This window comes from Canis lupus, chromosome 11 (assembly GCF_048164855.1).
Source record: "Canis lupus baileyi chromosome 11, mCanLup2.hap1, whole genome shotgun sequence".
NCBI lineage: Eukaryota > Metazoa > Chordata > Mammalia > Carnivora > Canidae > Canis > Canis lupus.
This window is the reverse complement of record NC_132848.1, coordinates 12,688,143-12,701,283: the sequence shown is the minus strand read 5'-3', so window position 1 is coordinate 12,701,283 and position 13,141 is coordinate 12,688,143. Positions and strand designations below refer to the sequence as shown.

Below are 13,141 nucleotides of genomic sequence, written 5' to 3'. Positions count from 1 at the left end.
CATACCTCCCATATCTATTCTGCATCTTATTTATATACATTTGGCCATATTCTTATGAACTGATAAAACTGACTTTATTATGCTAAGAAAGTACCTCTTCTCTCTTTGCTTTTACACATCACTTAAAGGCAAAGAGAGCCTGCTAAGCCCAAAATCACTTAATCCCTTGGGTTCCCTTTGGGCCTAGGTTTTTCTTTGCATTTGACCCAAACACAATGACATTGTAAACATTTTCTCACATCATTAAAATTATTCAGGAAAATAAATTTAGTGGCTGAACAATGTTCTATTATATGGGTATATCACATTTTCCTGAACTTTTCTAATGGATAAGGGCTCAATGAGAGCCAGGTCCAGTGGGAAAACATATCCTATATCCTTTATGGAGAAGAGAGGAGACAGGAGGCAGTGAGGACAGACTACCAATAAAGAGATTCTAGAATTGCTTACTTTAAGAGGCAGAAGTCTAAGATGAGCAGATAGTACAAAAACTAGAGTTCCCAAATCAACAGGTTAGATGATAAATGTCTGTCATAAATCTGCAAGGGGGAAGGAAGCAGATGACCAAGGAATGAGGAAGCCAGGAATGTAAAGTAAAACTACACTAATCACTGAACAGGGGTGCAGTCATAATTTGCATTTTTTTGGTTTTGTTTTGTTTTTCTTTTTAAATGATTCCCATTCCTGCTAGTTCAATTTCAGGGAGTTGATGCAGGGTATACAATAATTTATCCATTTTCCTAAAGTTGACATTTAGGTGTTCCCAATTTTCCACTTTTATAAATAACGTTGTGATGAAGATCTCAGTATATAGAACTGTGTATTTTGAGTCATCACTTTAAGATAGATTTGTAACAATGGAGTATTTATTCTAAGAATTTTGGGATAAGGGCACCTGGCTGGCTCAGTAAGTGGAGTGTGTGACTCTTGATTTGGGGGTTGTAGGTTTGAACCCCACATTGGGTATAGAAATTACTTAAAATCTTGAAAGAGAAAAGATTATTGGGATATATTGTTAAAATGTTTCCATAAAGGTTGCTCACATTTATACTCCAATCAACAGTGTTTCATATTTTCTGCTTTGGCTTTTCCAAATTAACTTGGTCTACTCACATAAATCTTTTAGTGAAGAGCTGCCACTGGCATCTATACTCCATATCTGGAATTTTTCTAGGCCATTGGCTTTCAAATTTTTTTGACCGTGACCCACAGTGAGAAGTAAATTTTACAAAGTAACTCAACACATACACAGGTATATGTGTGTATATATATACCTGAAACACATGTTTTACTGAACATTTGCCCTTCCTCTATGTGATATACTCTGGTAAATCCTTTCTCCTCTAATTTAATTTTTAAAATAAGCTCATCATGACCAATGGGTCATAGGTCATTACTCTCACTTTGAAAAATATCACTGTAGGACAATTTCTGTTGCGCAACTTGACTTCCTAGAACTTTAGCCTCTCTCTTTTCTCTACTCATTTAGGCCCCAGACTTCCATTCTTTAACAATCCCTTTAAATTAATGAGCTGTTGTGGATTTGCTCCCCTGGATTTGACCATTCTAAGGCATGACTTCGGACTGCACCCCCTGTCTTGGGCACCCAGCTCCTATTGTATCCCATCCAGCTCCCTTGGGACCTGTCCTGGGCTGGCATGATCTCTTCATGGTCTCCTCTCAACAGAGATGGGACATTTGAGAGGGAATAAGAGTTCTTGTCACACTGTACACAGCACTGTACGTCATCACTAAAAAAGAAAGATCTTGCCTAGACCTCTCTAGCCCCAGATATTTACATGTGGACACTCTCATTACCTTTAGTCTCTGTAAATGTCACCTCCCCAGAGATATCCTTCCTGACTATGGCATCTCAAATAGAATCCTGGCCATTCTCTGTCCCTTCACCTTGCTCTGGATTTTCTTTATAGCTTTTATTTTTTTAAAGATTATTTACTTATTTATTATGAAAGACACAGAGAGATAGGCAGAGACACGGGCAGAGGGATAAGCAGGCTCCCTCTGGGGAGCCCGATGTGGGACTTGATCCCAGGTCCACGGGATCACGACCTGAGCCAAAGGCAGATGCTCAACTGAGTCACCCAGGTGCCCCTCTTTTTAGCTTTTACTAAAGGTCTGGCTACATCTTGTTTGAAATCCTAGGATATATAAAAGCAAGGAGAGATTTAGAGGCCAAATCTAGTTTGACCCCCTAATTTTATAGGGAAGAAATGCAAGCTCAGAGAGGTAAGAAAATATTTCATACTTATTTGTGGCAAAGCTGAACTAGAAACCAGATCCTTGGATACTTGTCGGTTCTTTACTGGCTTATAATACTGTCCATGCTGTGGTCTTTATGATGAGATTATTGATAAGATAATTTTTGTCTTATAATAAGCTCTGGATGCCATTAAACTCAGTAGTGAATTGTAGTGTGAAAATGTTCCAATGTTTCTCACTAGAAGCATAAATTGCTTAGTCCAAAGGGCTTTATCCTCAACAAACAGAATTTTCAGCACCAAGTTCCTTACTCCTTGGTCATCTGCTCCCCTGACCTTCCTTTAAAAGGTTTTATTTTACACTGAAGAAAACTGAGGCATAGAAAGGTAAGTAACATAGATACCATCCCAATTGAACTAAACTACAGTATCAAAGAGAAAGTGTTAAGAACAGAGATCTGGAAGACTGAGGTTGGTAGCCAGAATAGACTTGAGTTTAAGGCACCAATAAGATACACGGTTTTTAAAATTTTTATTTATTTTTTAATTTTTAAATTAAAAAAATCTTTTATTTATTCATCCATGAGAGACACAGAGAAAAGGCAGAGACATGGGCAGAGGGAGAAGAAGGCTCCTCGGAGGGAGCCTGTTGCAGAACTCGATCCTAGAACTCTGGAATCATGCCCTGAGCTGAAGGCAGATGCTCAACCTCTGAGCCACCCAGGCATCCCAAGATACAGGGTTTAATGACAAATAGAATCAAAAGAAGGGGATAAGGCTTATGTCACAGGATTTTATGAAGGAGAGAGAGGGTCAACACAGTAGCACAAATAGGATACAATTGTTAGTTCTGGGAAGAATCTTCCAGACTAGAAGGTAAGGTTGGCTGGACACCCAGTCCTCTGGTGGCAATTTTGTGCCTGCAGCAGCTAAGTCTTTTGGGGGGTTTTAGAAGCTCTTCCATGTAGTACGTCTCTACCAAACACCTCCTACTTTCCCCAAATACAAAAATGTCAGTGATTGGTAGAAATTTTTATTTTTTACTTTTTTACTTTTGTCAGTCCTGAATCTATTCACTATCTCTTGGCAATGACATATATTTTTCTTTTGGGGGAATGACTTCTCTCTCACTGGTAGCATTCTGGTGGGAGCTGTTAACCAAGATACCCTGAGCACCGCTGGTCAGTGGGAGGGAGTAAGACCTGAGTGAACCTAAATGAGTGTTCCTCCAGGAACCTGAGTTTTGATCAGTGTTCAAAGAGATTGGAAATAGTTGGGGCTCACTTATTTCAGTGGCAACACTTTGTCTAGACTTTTGTAATATTCTTGCTTTAGAGGCCATGAAGTAGCCTCGTTTTTTGTCCTCTGCTGGGCCTGGTCTCCAGCCTTACCTTTGATTTTGTGAACTTTCCATATCTTTCTAGTAATTTTTCTTCTTTCTTCTTCTTTCTTCTTCTTCTTCTTCTTCTTCTTCTTCTTCTTCTTCTTCTTCTTCTTCTTCTTTCTTCTTCTTCTTCTTCTTCTTCTTCTTCTTCTTCTTCTTCTTCTTCTTCTTCTTCTTTTCTCCTTCTCCTTCTCCTTCTTCTCCTTCTCCTCCTTCTCTTCTTCTTCTTCTTCTTCTTCTTCTTCTTCTTCTTCTTCTCTCCTCCTCCTCCTTCTTTCTTCTTTCTTCTCCTTCTCCTTCTTCTTCTTCCTCTTCTTTGCTTAAGTTAGCCAGAGTAGATTTCTGACACTGACATCCAAGAACCTGAATTAGTGCAGTGGGCAGTCTGACCAGAGAATTCTAACCACCTCTTATTTTTTATTTTATTTTTATTATTTTTAGAAGTTTTTATTTAAATTCCAGTTAGTTAACATACAGTGTAATATGAGTTCAGGTATACAGTTTAGTGATTCAACACCTACATATGACACCTAGTGCACATCACAAGTATACTGCTTAATCCCCACCACTGGGGATCCCTGGGTGGCTCAGCAGTTAAGCACCTGCCTTTGGCCCAGGGCTTGGTTCTGGAGTCTTGGGATTGAGTCCCACGTCAGGCTCCCTGCATGGAGCCTGCTTCTCCCTCCGCCTGTGTCTCTGCCCCACCCCTCTCTCTCTCTCTGTGTCTCTCATGAATAAATAAATAAAATCTTAAAAAAATCCCCACCACCTATTTAACCCATTCCCCCCCGCCACTTCCCCTCTGGTAACCATCAGTTTGTTCTCTGTAGTTGTGTCTGTTTCTTGGTTTGCCTTTCTCTTTTTTCCCCCCTGTGATCATTTGTTTTGTTTCTTAAATTCCACATATGAGTGAAATCATATGCTATTTGTCTTTTTCTGACTGACTTATTTTGCTTAGCATAATGCTCTTAGCATAATAGCTCCAGCCATGTCGTTGCAAATGGCAAGATTTCATTCTTATTTATGGCTGAGTAATACCTGCAAGTCAATCAATGTGATATACCACATTAATAAAAGAAAGGGTAAAAAAAAAAAAGAAAAGAAAAGAAAAAAGAAAGGGTAGAAATCATATGATCCTTTCAATAGGTGCAGAAAAAGCATTTGACAAAGTACAACATCCATTCGTGATAATAAGCCCCAACAGAGTAGGGTTAGATGGAACGTACCTCAACATAATAAAGGTCATATACAAAAAAATCCCCACAGCTAATGTTATTCTCAATGGGGAAAACTGAGAGCTTTTCCTCTACGGTCAGGAACAACAGAGATGTCCTCTCTGACCACTGTTATTTAACATAGTACTGGAAGTCCTAGCCACAGCAATCTGACAACAAAAAGAAACAAAGGCATCCAAATCGGCAAGGAAGAAGTAAAACTTTCCGTATTTGCAGAAGACTCTATACTCTATATAGAAAACCTGAAAGACTCCACCAAAAAATTGCTAGAACTTATATATGGATTCAATAAAGTTGCAGGATACAAAATCAACATACAGAAATATGTTGCATTTCTATACACCAATCAAGCAGCAGAAACAGAAATCAAGGAATCAGTCTCATTTACAATTGCACCAAAAACCATAATAGGGTACCTAGGAATAAACCTAACCGCAGAGGAAGGGATCTGAAAACTATACAATACTGATGAAAGAAACTGGAGATGACATTCCATGCTCATGGATTAGAAGAAAAATATTGATAAAATATCTACACTACCCAAAGCAATGTACACATTTAATGCAATCCCTATCAAAATACCAACAACATTTTTCACAGAGCTAGAACAATCTTAATTTTATATGGAACCACAAAAGACCCTGAATAGCCAAACAAACCTTGAAACGGAAAAACCAACTGCCTCTTTCTACCAAAACTGTACTATGGGGCACATCAATAAACATTTGTTCATCTACAACCTGCCAGGTGATATGCAGGGGTTTTCATCTGTGTTATCTAATTTGACCCTTATAATAATAACACAAGATAGATAGAAATATTTTTTTTCCAATTTTAAAACTGTAGTAAAATACACACAATATCAAATTTACTATTGTAACCATTTCTTAAGTGTACAGTTCAGTGGTTTTTAAGTACACTCATATTTTGTAACCATCGCCACCATCTATTCCAAAATTGTAAAATTGTTTCTTCTTGCAAAACTGAAACTCTATACCCTTTAAACAATAACTCCTTAGTATCCTGTCCCCCAGCTCCCGGGAACCACCATTCTACCTTTTGTCTTTATTATATTGACTACTCTAAGTACCTCATATAAGTGGAATCATATGGTATTTGTCTTCTTCTGACTGGCTTATTTAGCATAATGTTCTCAAAGCTCATCCATATTGCAAATATGTGTCAGAATTTCCCTCCTTTCTAAGGCTGGATAATATTCCATTGCACATATATACCACATTTTGCTTATCCATTAATCCATCATAGGTACTTGGGTTGCTTCTATGTTTTAATTATTATAAATAATGCTGTTGTAACCATGTGTATACATACACCTCTTAGAGATCTGTTTTCGATTCTTTCTTTTTAAGATTATTTATTTCTTTATTCATGAGAGAGAGAGAGAGGCAGAGATATAGAGCGCAGGGAGCCTGATGTGGGACTCAATCCGAGGACCCTGGGATCACAACCTGAGCCAAAGGCAGATGCTCAACCACTGAGCCACCCAGGCATCCCTGTTTTCAATTCTTTTCAGTATATATTCAGAAATTGAGTAGCTGGGTCATATGGTAATTTTGAAATTTTTGAGGAATTGCTATACTGTTTTCCACAGTGTTTGAACCATTTTATATTCCCACCAACAGTGCAGAAGAGTTCCAGTTTTCAATGTCCTGATCAATACTTGTATTCTGGTTTTGTAATAGTAGCCATCCTAATGGATATGAAGTGGCAGTTGTTATTTAATTTTAGATGCAAATACTGAGGGTATGTAAATTGCACAAGGTCAGATATCTTGTAAATAGCAGAGTTGGGATTTGAATCCATGTCCAGTGGCATTTCAATATATCTATTTGTCCTTTTTCCTCAACTATACTACTTTTGCTAGAAAACCAAAGGTATTCAATAGAGCTAAATTTGTCCTTTTAAAAAATCTATCAGCAATTAGGAAGACTTAGGAGCCAAAAAATTATTCTTAGTCAATATCATAGAAAGCATGTACCTGAACTATAATAGATTCCTGAAAGATTTATGTTGTTATAGTGCTTCATGATCATAGAGACTAACAATTCAACTTTCTCATCTTATAGATAAGAAAACAGAAGCCAGCTTTCCGTGTTGTCAAGTGTTACTGAAATTACAACTTGCCAATAGTCAGGTTTAGCTTCAAATCAATTTAGTTTAGTCACAAGACAGGTGGGACTGTGTAAATTTATAGAGCTCAATTAAAATCATAGAGCAAAAAGGGACCTCCAGGTCTCTTATAATAATGTATCCAACTACCTCTATCACAGCCAGTTTAAACAGTATCAGCAGGATGTTTTTTACTTTATAGCCTACTAAGAAGGCAATTCAATCACTTTCATTGTGAAGCACTACAGCATTTTTTATACCTCTTTCTAGTAACATTTTTACATGTAAAACGTGGAGCACTTTATACATCTGTTTAAAAATCTAATATATTCTATTTAGAGGTGTTTAAAATTGTTATTTGAAAATTTGAGGGAATCTTAAAAGTAAACGGAAGTATTACTAGGCAACTGAAAGGGTTATAATAAGTAACCTCAAGTACTATTTTCACAATTAGAAATAACAGCCCTAGGTTTCAAAAGTCAATAACTAGGGTGGAAGATGGTTGTGTGAAGGGAATATTTTCTCCAACCTGAGAAAAGAACAGTTGTAAGAGGTCTGCACAATAGCAACATGTTAGACTCATTTTAGAAGTTTTCACAACTCAGGGCAGCCCGGATGGCTCAGCGATTTAGCGCCTGCTTTCCGCCTGGGGTGTGATCCTGGGGTCCCGGGGTCAAGTCCCATGTCGGGCTCCCTGCATGGAGCCTGCTTCTCCCTCTACCTGTGTCTCTCCCTCTCTCTGTGTCTCTCATGAATGAATGAATAAATAAATAAATAAAATATTAAAAAAAAGTTTCCACAACTCAGTTCAACATAGCAAATGTTTACTGGAACCCTCTTTTATTTATGAGCTACTGAACAATACAGAGACAGCCAGGTATAATTCCTGACTTCAAGGAATTTGCAAACTAGATAGAGAGATAACATAGGTATACAAATACCTCTAAAAGGTATCAAGTAAAAAGTGCTATCAGGTCCACAGAAATGCACTGTGTAGGTAGGGCAAGGCTCTACCTGGTTGGGGGAATCAGGGAAAGCTGGTGAGCTGTTTTGAAAGATGAGTATGATTTTGAGAGGCAGGGATAGGGGAAAGGTTATGTATCCAGGAAGTATGGTATAAATAGAAGCCTACAGAAGAGTAATTTCTCTATATAAACTTTCTGTTTCAAGTCTTACACATACATTAGGACCTGAACTCTCCTCTTTGGAATCTGCCCCCCTTCAGTTCTTATATGAAAGACTTGAAAGTTTTATATGAAAGACTTATATGCAAATATTTAAAATGGTTGTGTTTAAAGGATGAGATTATTGGTAAATTTATTCTCTTCCTTATGTTTTTATTTTTAATTTTTTTCTTTTTCCTTATGTTTTTAAAGATTTATTTATTTATTTTAGAGAAAGAGAAATATGTAGGGAAAGCACGTGCATAAGTGGGGGTTGGGGCAGAGTTATCCCTCTGCCTTCCAGTGGGTTCTGTGGTGAGTGGAGAGCCCCACTCGGGACTTGATCTCATAACCACTGAGATCATGACCTGGGCTGGAACCAAGAGTCAGACACTCAACCAACTGAGCCAACCAGGCACCTCTCTCTTTCTTATAACTTTTTTCCTTTGGAAATGTGATTATATAACAGAAAAATTATTTTCTTAAAAAGATACTGTACACACCTCCCAAAGCCAGTTCAGATTTTTGTTTCACATAACTATTCCTGACTAGTTAATAAATGTTAATGTGAACTCTTGATTAAAGATATGTATAAATGTGTGTGTATCATATAGGAGTTCTGTCCACTGTAAAAGCTTAGAAGCAAGAATGCCTCAGTAGCAATGAGCACACCTAGTACACGATGTTGCACACATATCATTTTCCACTAAATCAAGCCAAGGCTCTTTGAAGAAGATCCGGGGCAGAGGAATATAACTTAACCTAGGTGAGCCTAGGACATCCCATAGTTTCAGAAAGAAAGGACATCCTCCAAGACTCCTATTGGGGAGTCAGCTTGAAGGAGCACCCAATGACTAAATTTGAGCCAATGTGGGTATGAAGAAGAAAAAGTGAAGAGAGAAGAGAAGGGAAAAAAGAGAGAGAGAGAAAGAAGAAGGAGGAAGACAAGGAGGAGGAGGATGAAGATGGGGAGGGCAAGGAGGACAAAGAGGACAAGGAGAGGACAAAATAAAAACGAGTATTAGCTGCCTTACTCTTTTGGTAGTGACTCTTGGACAGTTGGTATATAAAGGAAAGGAACTAAACATTTATCCCGTCTTTTCAGGAAGGACTGTAGTTTTTCCTTGGTTGAGGAGGGAAAGACTTCCTCCTTCCTGCAGAACACTAGATAATAAATGTTTTAGATTGAACTCTATGAAATTGTCGAAATTGTTGATAATCCAACTATTTTTAACCTGCAAAATTTCACCTGGTTCAACGAAATATGGAAAGAAAGAATAGAAAAATCAACGTTTTGCAACCTCCAGTGAAATGAAGAGTCAGACCAGAATCATCAATGGATGCTAAGACTATTACATGAAAAGTTGTAGGGGTAAAAGATCATTCCCCCATGCCAAAGAGTCTGCCCTTGGATTGGATTACTTGCTTATTTAAAAGTAAAAACATCCTTCTGCATCTCAGTGGGGAAAACTGGCTGTTAACACTTTAACCAAGTGGTATGCCTTAGCTTTACTAATGGTGAGATAAGTTAACACATTGTTTCTCCTGATGTGACACAATCTGAAATTCACTGCATGACCTATGAAGCATTCTAGGCAAAAAGGTTTAAGCTCTGTGTTGGTTATTTTCCATTTGCCTTTCCATTTGATGCCTTTCTTCCTTCTGCTCTCTGTCCCTGGAGATGCTGCTCTGCACAATGAATCAGCCAGTCTCCCTCCCATTTTAGCTTCTAATTAGATTTGGCCAATGGGAAGGTTCTGGGAGAAGTCTGAAGGAGGACAGAGAGAGATTTGGGGTATTTATTCCCTCCCATCTCACTCCCTCCATGGGTGCAATTTTAGTTGGCTCCTGTGGCAGGTCCCTCTTCCAAAGCTCCCCTCCCCTATTGCTGCTTTAGGCCTGGGGTGGTAGTCTCCACGCGCTTCACCCGCCCCTCCCGGGGCTGTTCCCTATGTCTGCCCACTCGGCTGTAAATAGTTCCTTCACTTAACTCCCTTCAGTTAAACCTTTTGAGTGTGGCCATCTGCTTCTGGGGAGGACTTTGATTCCCTGTATATCTAATCAGGCCTTTATTTTAAAAAGACAACAAGGCTAGAAAAACAAGTTAAACAACACCTTGAGATAACAATCAGACATATCCAGAATTTGGCACTGTTTACAAGGCAGTTGGTCTGGTGTCTTCAGAGGTCAACATCATTTTTTAAAAAAGAAGGAAAAACCTGCCAGATTAAAATAAGCAAAGGAGACCTAACTACTGAATGTAACGTATGAACTCGGTTTGCAAAAACCAGCTATCATATTTTAGGGGGAAAATTTTAATATTGACTAGATTTTAGATGCTATTAGAAAATTTTTGTCAATATTCTTATATGTGATAAAGGCATTGTGGTTTTCAGCCACATGTCCTTTTTAAAGAGGAGCACACAGAAGGAGTTAGGGTGAAGTGTTATAATGGCTGTGACTTCCTTTCAAATGTATGGCAAAATATTTAGATAGCTAGATAATATAGCAGAATATTAACCATGGTTACATCTAACTGATGGAGATTTGGTGTTCATTGTATCACTCTTTTAACTTTTCTTTATGTTTGAAAATTACATAATCAAATAGTGGAAAACATTAATAAGGAAAACAAAATTTCTAATCACTTGTTCAGAATGATTTCTCCTTTTTCCAAATGTCTGTAGCTTTTCTTTTCTTTTTTAAATTATTTATTTATTTATTTATTTATTTATTTATTTATTTATTTATTCATTCATGAGAGACACAGAGAGAGGCAGAGACACAGGCAGAGGGAGAATCAGGCTCCATGCAGGAGCCCGATGTGGGACTCGATCCTGGGACCCTGGGATCACGCCCTGAGCCGAAGGCAGGTGCTAAACCGCTGAGCCACCCAGGCGTCCCTGTAGCTTTTCTATAGTGCTCCTTTGCTTCCTGTATAAGCCCCTGCAACCCAATTGTCAGCTCTTTGAAGTTAAGGATTGAACTCTGAGCATCTTTTTAAAGTCTACAGAGGCTTGTATAAAAGTTTAATATATTTAAGCCCAACTTGTTATGCAAAACATAGGCATATGTGGTCAGAAGTTTTTGATTTCTATTTTTATTAATGTAGAGGAAAAGGCACAAGAAGTTGGATGGGATGCAGAGAAGATCAATCCAGATACTTAAAATTAGCAGATAGCAGGCTTGATGAGGTCCTTTCCCAGGGGCAATGAAAGCCACAGGGAAGACAGACAGCATGGAATCTGATACTTCACAATGTCATTGAAAGTTTCGCAAACTTAGACAAACTTTTGGAAGGACTGAGTCCTCCCAAAAAAGAAAAAAAGATTTGGGTGAGTTCAAACTTATAGTCTACTCAAACCAGAGAGAAAACCAAGATTAGGTTAAGTCTGAATTGAGAAAAGTTAATTTTGAGTGAACTGCTTAACAAGATTTAACTCGGTTTAAATTGCATGTCAAAACTTAAAAATTAATGTAATTCTCTTCCTGGCTAGCATTTAATCTTTTTGAATATGAGTTTCTTTATAGAAAAAGCATTACTGAATGGAAACAGGACAATTCTTATTGATAGCGCTTGAACAAAGCCAGATTTTTGGAACCACATGGGTAAACTGTAGGCTTAGAACCTATGGAAAAATGATCCTTAGTGATGGCTGTTGTTTTTTTTTTTCTTCTTCTAGTGAGGTAGTTTTGCATGCATCTCAGGCTGTCATATACCACATGTCCTGTAAACCTGCTGGAACCTCCATGATGGGCCAAAGCAGAGAGATAAGCTCTCAATCAGCTAGATGGATAGATGGATGGTGTGTGTGTGTGTGTGTGTGTGTGTGTGTGTGACAAGTCTTGTTGAAGACCCTCCCAAAGGCTATCTTGCACCTTATTTCTAGCTAAGAGAATACTGATTTTTCAGGTATTGGTGCCCCAAAATGCTTCAGAGGAATTATCAAAATCCTATCCATTTGCTAATCTTTGGTTGAAACATGGGCATGTGACACAATTGGGCCAAGGAGGCAGGAGTTGGGGATCTTCTGTGAGGCTTCTAGAAATCTTTGTTCCTCAAAAAAGATGTATTTGAGAAATAGACCCTGTCTCTAGATATTACTGTGTAAGGATGTGATGGTATTAACCTGCTCTCCAGAAACAAAAAGCCCTGATTTGTAGTGTTTGCTTAGTTCTATTTCTGTGGTGTAAATTCTCTCATAATGGCTGCTTTCAGGCTACCAATAGCTCAACACATGGCTGGCAAATTTAGCAACTGGCTCTCAGGAGCCAACTCGAGCTTACTGCTAACTATATAGAGCTGCTCTATCCATCTTGTAAAAGGAGTAGGCAACATGGTAGGGATGGTTGAGCAGAAAGACAAGAAACTCTAGGTCCTTAGTGACACCTTGAGCCATGGAGTTAACCAAGCCTAGAATCTTCCCATCCATTGACTTCTTGTTACATAATAAATGTTCCTATTGTTTGAAGCATGTTAAATTGGTATTTGGGTATGGAGAATCTAGGGTTGATCCACCTGGTACAGATGTCCACGGGGTCCCATCTAGTGGAAGGCAGGGAACACAGCAGGGGCAAAATTGAGCAATGGATCATGGAAACACTAATTCAATTGTTGGTCAGGAAGAGGGGACCTTGGGGGAGGGCCATCAGGTTGAAACAGTACTCTGGCTGGTTGCTGGGAGGAACAGGATGGCTGAGGGCCAGCTGGGCTGTGAATGCCCTTGCCAAGCAGGCTGAAGTTCAGGGCAATGCTCCAGCAAGAGCAGGCACTGGAGTGCTAGTCAGGAAGCCAGGCAGAAGCCCAGGCCTGGAAAGGGCTGTCCTGTCAGGTTCTGCACAGCACAATGCTTTGGGTTGGGGAGAAAGGGGCAAGCATAGAGAGAGGCAGTAGTGCAATTCCACACTTTGAGCTAGCTCATCAGAGGGGTGGGGAAACATCCAGCAAGGCAGAATCAGACTCTGACCAGCTGAGGGTGAAGGTTGGGGTTTTTCAGTCACTGCCATGAG

General features: G+C 38.9%; 2 long non-coding RNA genes across 7 annotated transcripts in view; one reads left to right on the top strand and one right to left on the bottom strand.

The window, feature by feature from the left end:
• Positions 1 to 13,141, bottom strand: part of LOC140642511 (uncharacterized) — a 101,565-nt gene that overhangs the window by 16,696 nt on the left and 71,728 nt on the right. The window contains exon 6 of one of the 5 annotated variants that reach the window (XR_012038944.1): positions 451 to 539. The exons of the other annotated variants lie outside the window; for them this stretch is intronic. This is a non-coding gene — a long non-coding RNA (uncharacterized lncRNA). The remainder of the gene's footprint in view (positions 1 to 450; positions 540 to 13,141) is intronic. 5 annotated transcript variants of the gene reach the window in all.
• Positions 1 to 13,141, top strand: part of LOC140642512 (uncharacterized) — a 143,020-nt gene that overhangs the window by 58,534 nt on the left and 71,345 nt on the right. The window contains exon 1 of one of the 2 annotated variants that reach the window (XR_012038947.1): positions 885 to 907. The exons of the other annotated variant lie outside the window; for it this stretch is intronic. This is a non-coding gene — a long non-coding RNA (uncharacterized lncRNA). Of the gene's footprint in view, positions 1 to 884; positions 908 to 13,141 lie in introns of those variants that run through there. 2 annotated transcript variants of the gene reach the window in all.